Source organism: Pteropus vampyrus, unplaced genomic scaffold (genome assembly GCF_000151845.1).
Source record: "Pteropus vampyrus isolate Shadow unplaced genomic scaffold, Pvam_2.0 Scaffold13, whole genome shotgun sequence".
Lineage (NCBI taxonomy): Eukaryota > Metazoa > Chordata > Mammalia > Chiroptera > Pteropodidae > Pteropus > Pteropus vampyrus.
Genome location: NW_011888794.1, coordinates 6371495 through 6378017, shown reverse-complemented (window position 1 = coordinate 6378017; position 6523 = coordinate 6371495). Strand labels below are relative to the sequence as shown.

Sequence of the window (6523 nt, the reverse complement as noted above, 5' to 3'; positions counted from 1 at the left end):
TAATTAGGGTTAGACTAGGTCATGAGTGTGGCGCCCTCATGGCGGGATCAATGTCCTCATAGAAAGAGGAGAAGGCATGGAATTACTCTCTCTCTGCGTGCACACACCAAGGAAAGGCCATGTGAGGACATAACCAGGAAGAGAGCCCTGGCCAAGAATCTGACCATGCTGGCATCTTGGTTTCAGACTTCCAGGCTGCAAAACCATGAGAAATAAATTTTCGTTGCTTAAGACACCTAGTCCATGGTATTTCATTATAGTAGTTCGAACTGACTGAAGCAGCGTCTCAGGACTTACTTAATTTATCCATTTTATAATGAGGCAGTTGGACTAGGGAATCCCTGAAATCCTCTCCTGTTATTTTGACTTCAGTTCTGACAGTATCTGAAACAGGTTCTTCTTGACTTTGGTACTTATCACCTTTTTCTTTGTTCTTAACCAAGCACTAATCATCAAACTTTGGGAAATTTAAAAAAAAAAAAAAGATCACAGGAGGCAGCCTGAGGATGTGTGGATGTGATTACAGAGGGGAAATTTTGGTACTTCTAAAAGTACTAAAACCCAGATGTTTATGGGCTAATTATGTATATATTAGGATCAGAGTTTTTATTCTCTTTTTTTTTCTTCCTTTCTCTCTCCCTTCCTCTTTCTTTTCTTTCTCTCCTATTTTTCTGACTTTCTGCTCTTCTTTCAAACCAGCAAGAAGTGTAATCTCCTTTTCACTTCTCTTATTCTTTTCATTATTCACTGCTTAAATGAGAACTCGATTCAGATACAAATAGCATAGGAAGTATTTTCAGATAAGAAATAATGAAGATATGAATATAAACAATATTGAATGAATATTTAATAAATGATAAAAATAAAGGACTAATAAAAATTTTGTAACAATATCATTTCTAGAGAACACCGTAAACCGAATATTTTCAGATGTATTTTGATTTGGGGAAGAGTTTTAAAGACACACTTTTTTTTTTTTTTTTAAAGCAAAAAGTTGAAATCACAATGCATTTTAGATCTCCTATCCCATTAGCTCTTTTTCCAATTATTTTTTTAGGAAAACGTCTTCACATAATAAAGATTTCTGTATTGTGCTGGGGAAAAGTAAGGTCTATGATACAGTGCTACTATGATACAGCTGAAATGTTTAATACCATAAGTCTTTCATACCATGTCTTATCACATTAATACAGGGACAGCATCCCTCTCCTGGCCAGCTTAGTTTTCCCATTGCCTGCAACTATTAGAGATTCATGAATATTTAAAAGAAAATAAACTCTTATTGACTCTGTGCTATATATATAGCTCAAGAGCTGAGGTTGTCTCTCTCTCCTCCCCCCATTTTCCCACCCCAGAAGTTGATTCTCTCAAGGAAGATTCTATCGCCTGCAGTGAAGCACAACACCCGAGAAAAAGGGATGGGCCTTGCCAGGTGCTTCTCAGAACACAGGAGCCAGGATTTTCTGATATTTATCTGTATCATCCAGTTGACTACACAAGGCCAACAGCTGCAGGCTGCAACCACACCATGTTGGGAGCAGAAAGAGAGGTATTTATGTTGAGAGTTTTCTGTTTCTTCATTGCCAAACTTCTTGTTGACTTTTTTGCCATTGCGGATGTAGCAATTTAACAGTTGACTATTGATCCTCTTAAAGCTGATAGTTTTGCATATATAATTTGCATAAACACTAGACCATTTCATGTATTTGCCTGTGTAATTCTGTATTAAACCTGATTGATTCTTTTCTACTGGGGGAAAAATATAGCAGTTAATGAGTCTGGATTTCACTGTGACTTCTAATTTATAAGTTTTTCTTTTTGCAAAGTGGACAGCTAAGACATTCTTTCACTACATATAAAATGGTGCTTGCTGATAGTCATCTAAAAGTAGAGATATAATTTCTTAGGAAAATACATTTTCTTTTAGAATAATCTTTTGTCTTAATGTAATTTAGATAAAATTTTTATACATTAAATGTAGGTGGATTTAGCATAGCAATGGTCATTCGGTGAATTCACATTTTTTCAGTGATCACAGGCTTTGAACACCGTTATTTGCACTGAGCACAATAAAATCAATGTATTTAAGTTTTATTAGTTTAGTTCTTTCCATTTTAGATGCATGAAAACTCATATATGCTACCCTTACTTGTAAGAAATTTGCAACTTTGATATAATGTTTTCCGTATAATTTTCACAGCTTGAATCTTTAGTTCCCATGCATGTGGGAAGTGAGACATGTAAGTCTCTAAGACCCACCTAAAAACTAAATGGTAAAATCTAAAAGCATCTGGGTTTGGGTTTATAGGGGTAGATGTGGGAGAGAGAAAAAATAAAGAAAATTCAGTTTCATATGAGAGCTAAAATAACACAGATTGATTTTCAATTCATAAATTTATCTCCAGCAAAACTCTGAAGTCAGTGTAAAGACAAAGGAAGACCTTTATAAATATGAAAAGATTCACAAAATGTATTTCTCATACATGTTTTTTTTACTAAGAAATTGAAGAACAAGTTGGTAAACCAGTTAAGGTAAAATGCTGAGATACAAGAAACAATGACCCTGACAAGGGAACGTCCACAAGCTGTCCCAGGATGGGCCGCAAATCTGCAGATGAAAACAGACTGGAGAGAAGATTCCAGGAGGAGCAGCCCAGGAAAACAGAGTAAGTAAATAAATAAATTATCATTTAGAAAATCACCTTACTATACCAGATTAATGATTGCTATGATTGCCTATCACATTAGTATAGTCTAGGGAGCTTTAAAATGGTATCAATAGCTGGGCACCACTAAAGAGTTTTGATTTCATGAATCGGAGTGGAATAAATAGTGGATGTGGTAGGTTTTGTGGGGGAAAGTATATTTCAAAGGCAGAAAGGTGACTTCATCATATTCTTCATTTCATGGCTATTATTGTCACTAGTCCTTGTACAATCCGATTTTTAACATTTTATTTCCTTTTATCCTATGCCAAACTTTATCTCTTTTTCCACCATGGGAAACAATTTTGATATATTTGTTACATATTGTTTGTATCTGTTTGTATAAATATATATGTATATGTGTATATGTATATATATTTATACGTACATTATGTATATAACTATGTACGCATGTATGTATCTATTTGTATAACTATGCAGAACAGTATTGCTTTGAATACATGCACAAGATGAGTACCCCCCTTATCTGTGGTTTTACTTTTTGCAGTTTCATTTACCCACAGTCAACCATGGTCCAAAAATATTAAATAGAAAATTCCAGGAAAAAAACATAAGTTTTGGTTTGTGCTCCATTCTGAGTAGTGTGATGGACTCTCGCTTCCCCCCAGAAATGAATCATCCCTTTATCCATCATATCCAAGCTGTATATGCACCCCACCCATTAGTCATTTAGTAACCATCATGGTGTAGCAGATCGATTGTCGCGGTACCACAGTGCTTGTGTTCAAGTCACCCTTATTTTACTTAATAATGGTCCCAAAGCCTAGTAGTAGCAAGGCTGGCAATTCATACCTGCCAAAGAGAAGCTGTAAAGTGCTTCCTTTAAGTGAAAAGAAGATATTTTGAGAGATAGAGACACCACATTCATATAACTAATTACAGTATATTATTATAATTATTCTATTTTATTATTAGTTATTGTTAATCTCTTACTGTTCCTGATTTATAAATTAAACTTTATCACAGATATGTATGTATGTAAGTATGTATGTATGTATGTATGTATGTATGTATAGGAAAAAAAATACTGTATATATAGGGTTTGGTACTATCTGCAATTTCAGACATCCGGTGGGGGTCTTGGAATATATCCCTGCAGATAAGGGGGGACTACTGTATTTAATTAATGGAAATACCATTGAGTGATATTTCTCATTCTGCTTCTTTTTTCCATTAAGTACTATGTTATAAGGTCACTTGCTATTGTTCTAGAATCTCTACTCCATTGTTTCTATGGAATGAATAATTTATGACCATAGATTTTTATTTCTCATGGTCCAGGCACAGTTCTACTGCTCATGCATGGTTTTCTTTATATCTTTGCAGTCAATGTAAGGTCTTTTAAGTACTAAGGCAGCTGGGATGGTTTAGTCTCTCACTCCAGTGGTTTTTCATCTGGGTGTTTCCTCATTGTGTTGTCTCATGGTTCTCAGAGAGCAAAGGCAAGAACTGCAATGACTCTCTTAAGACCTGCTCTAGGAAGTAGAGCAATGTCATTTCTTTCACATTCCATTGGGTAAAACAAGTCAAAGCCCAGCCCCAATTCAAGAGGCAGGGAACTAGGCTCTGCCTGTTAATGGGAGGAGCATTGCAGAGGGCCCGGTCAAAGAAAGGCGTTGTATTATCAACGATATAAGTAAAACAAAACAAAACAAAATCTGTTTAAGTAAAGGAAAAATAAGAAAATATAAATCATAGACAGTTACTTGGCACTTAACAGTATTTACAAGGTCATCATCATAATGTAAATACTATTTATCAATTTGAGTAAAGAGAGTGTGATAACTCTGGGAAGGCTAAATGCTCATCGAGCTTCAGGAAATAGCAACAGATAATTTATAAAGTCAATAAATTAAGGAGATTAGCAGAGTAGATTATTTTTTAAAACTTGGAGTAAATACTCAAAGACAAGTTGAAAAACAGAAAGTTGTTGCCTGTGGAGAGTGGTTTGTGGGCTGGAAAAGTCAGGGATTCCTGCTCTATATTATGGCTTTCTGTCAACTTTGTAAAGTGTACACAGAGTTATTATGATTACATTTTTTAAGAAAAACCAAAACCAAACGAAACACAAATACATGAACAAAAAAATAATAATTTGATGATGTTCTGCTTAAAATACCCCTTGATTAGCCTCCCCAGAACAAATTCTCCTGACATTTAACTAGAGTATGTAAGAAGACACAGAATATTATGAAACCTCTCTACAAACCATAAACTAGGATTTGAAATTTTTCTATTGCCAGGCTTTAGTAGGAAGTTTTTCTTTCTTTTTTTTTTCCTTTTTTTTTTTTTAAGGCAAGGCAACCCTGGCTGACCTCACAGATTGCAACGACCTTGTCAATTTATAGTCCTTTATTTTTTATTTTTTACGCCAACAGCACCTGGTCTTCCTAGGTGGTCTCCCATCCAAGTACTAACCAGGCCCGACCCTGCTTAGCTTCCGAGATCAGACGGGATCGGGCTTGTTCGGGGTGGCATGGCTGTAGACGGAAAATTTTCTAATCACAAGGCTGAGGCAACTGTTCTTTTGAAAAAGCACGTAGTGTGTGTTTTCACCCCATACAAATCCTCTTTGTGAATGTCTGCTCTCTGGCTCAGAAATTCAAATGCACTCAAAATTTCAACCTGAAAGCGGAGCAGATATGCCTTCTGACATGATGTCTATCCACCATTCTAGAACGGCCAGAGGAAGCGCCCTTGGACAGATGACCTTCCTGAATCCGTCCCTACACTGCGATGACAACAGTTTAGCAGGACTCTCTGTGGTTGTGGGTGAGATGTGAGTGGGGGGAAGCGGTGCTCATCAGTGGAGCATTCCTTCCTGTGACAGAGGCCCAATAATCAAAGTGCTTTATATACGGCCAAGCCCGGAAAGAAGCCCTGGTAACAGTCTTAAGGGTTTTGCGTTTTTGTATTGTATTTTGCATGTAGTTTGTATAGAATTGTATGTTATGATTTTGTTTTTTTAATGAAGCCCTTCTCTTTTGAATGTCTGGCAACCTAGCATGTAGGAAAAGAATATCCTATTTCAATTCAGGAAAATAGTAATAAAACAAAGTCTCTTTGTTATGAGGATTTGAACTAGAAGCTAAACATATGAACATGCCTGCAAGCTGTAAAATGAAGGGGTAATTTGAATGGAAACTATTTTTGCATCAAGTGAAGACAAATAATATATTCAATTTTATATACTATTTTTATCACATTTATGGCAAGTACGCATAACAAAAAGGATATAAAAATATGCTGTATCATGTTAAAGATGACTGTATCTGGGCTGTAGGATTCAGAATTTCTTTTTTTACCTCTATTTTAATTCTCCATAGTGACCATAAACTACTTTTATGATAGGAAATGTCTGTATTAATTTTTAAAAAAGACTTACTAGGACAGTGAATATTCTTTTCTAGGCGGCTGGCTTGACCTCATTAAGTAGTATGAAATTATTTGTTTAAGAGAACTTAAACCTCATGAGTATCAAATGCCTAAATATAGTATAACTCATAATAAAAACAAATATCTAAAATATAATCCAGTCTCTTTGCTGTAGTAGTCTTCTGTGCCTTGCCTCCCTAAAGGTACAGTGTATTTTCCTGCTTGCTGACATTGACCTTGGCCAATTGATTTATTTTGGCTGGTGAAATATTAACAGATGTCTGCTTGAACCGTGCGTGCATAGTAGGGCTTGTTTTTACATTTCAGCCATTACCATCAAAGTGATTTACCAAGGCTGCCTCATGGGTCCATGGAGAATGAGAGACACACGGAACAGACTTACCCCCAGAAGAGCTCTGCTT

At 35.8% G+C, this 6523-nt stretch overlaps 1 non-coding gene across 1 annotated transcript; it reads right to left on the bottom strand.

Moving 5' to 3' along the window:
* Nucleotides 1-5095: 5095 nt before the first annotated feature.
* LOC111733169 lies at nucleotides 5096-5214 on the bottom strand. Its single transcript, XR_002777867.1, has one exon. It is a non-coding gene; the product is annotated as a 5S ribosomal RNA (ribosomal RNA).
* Between the last annotated feature and the right edge of the window lie 1309 nt (nucleotides 5215-6523).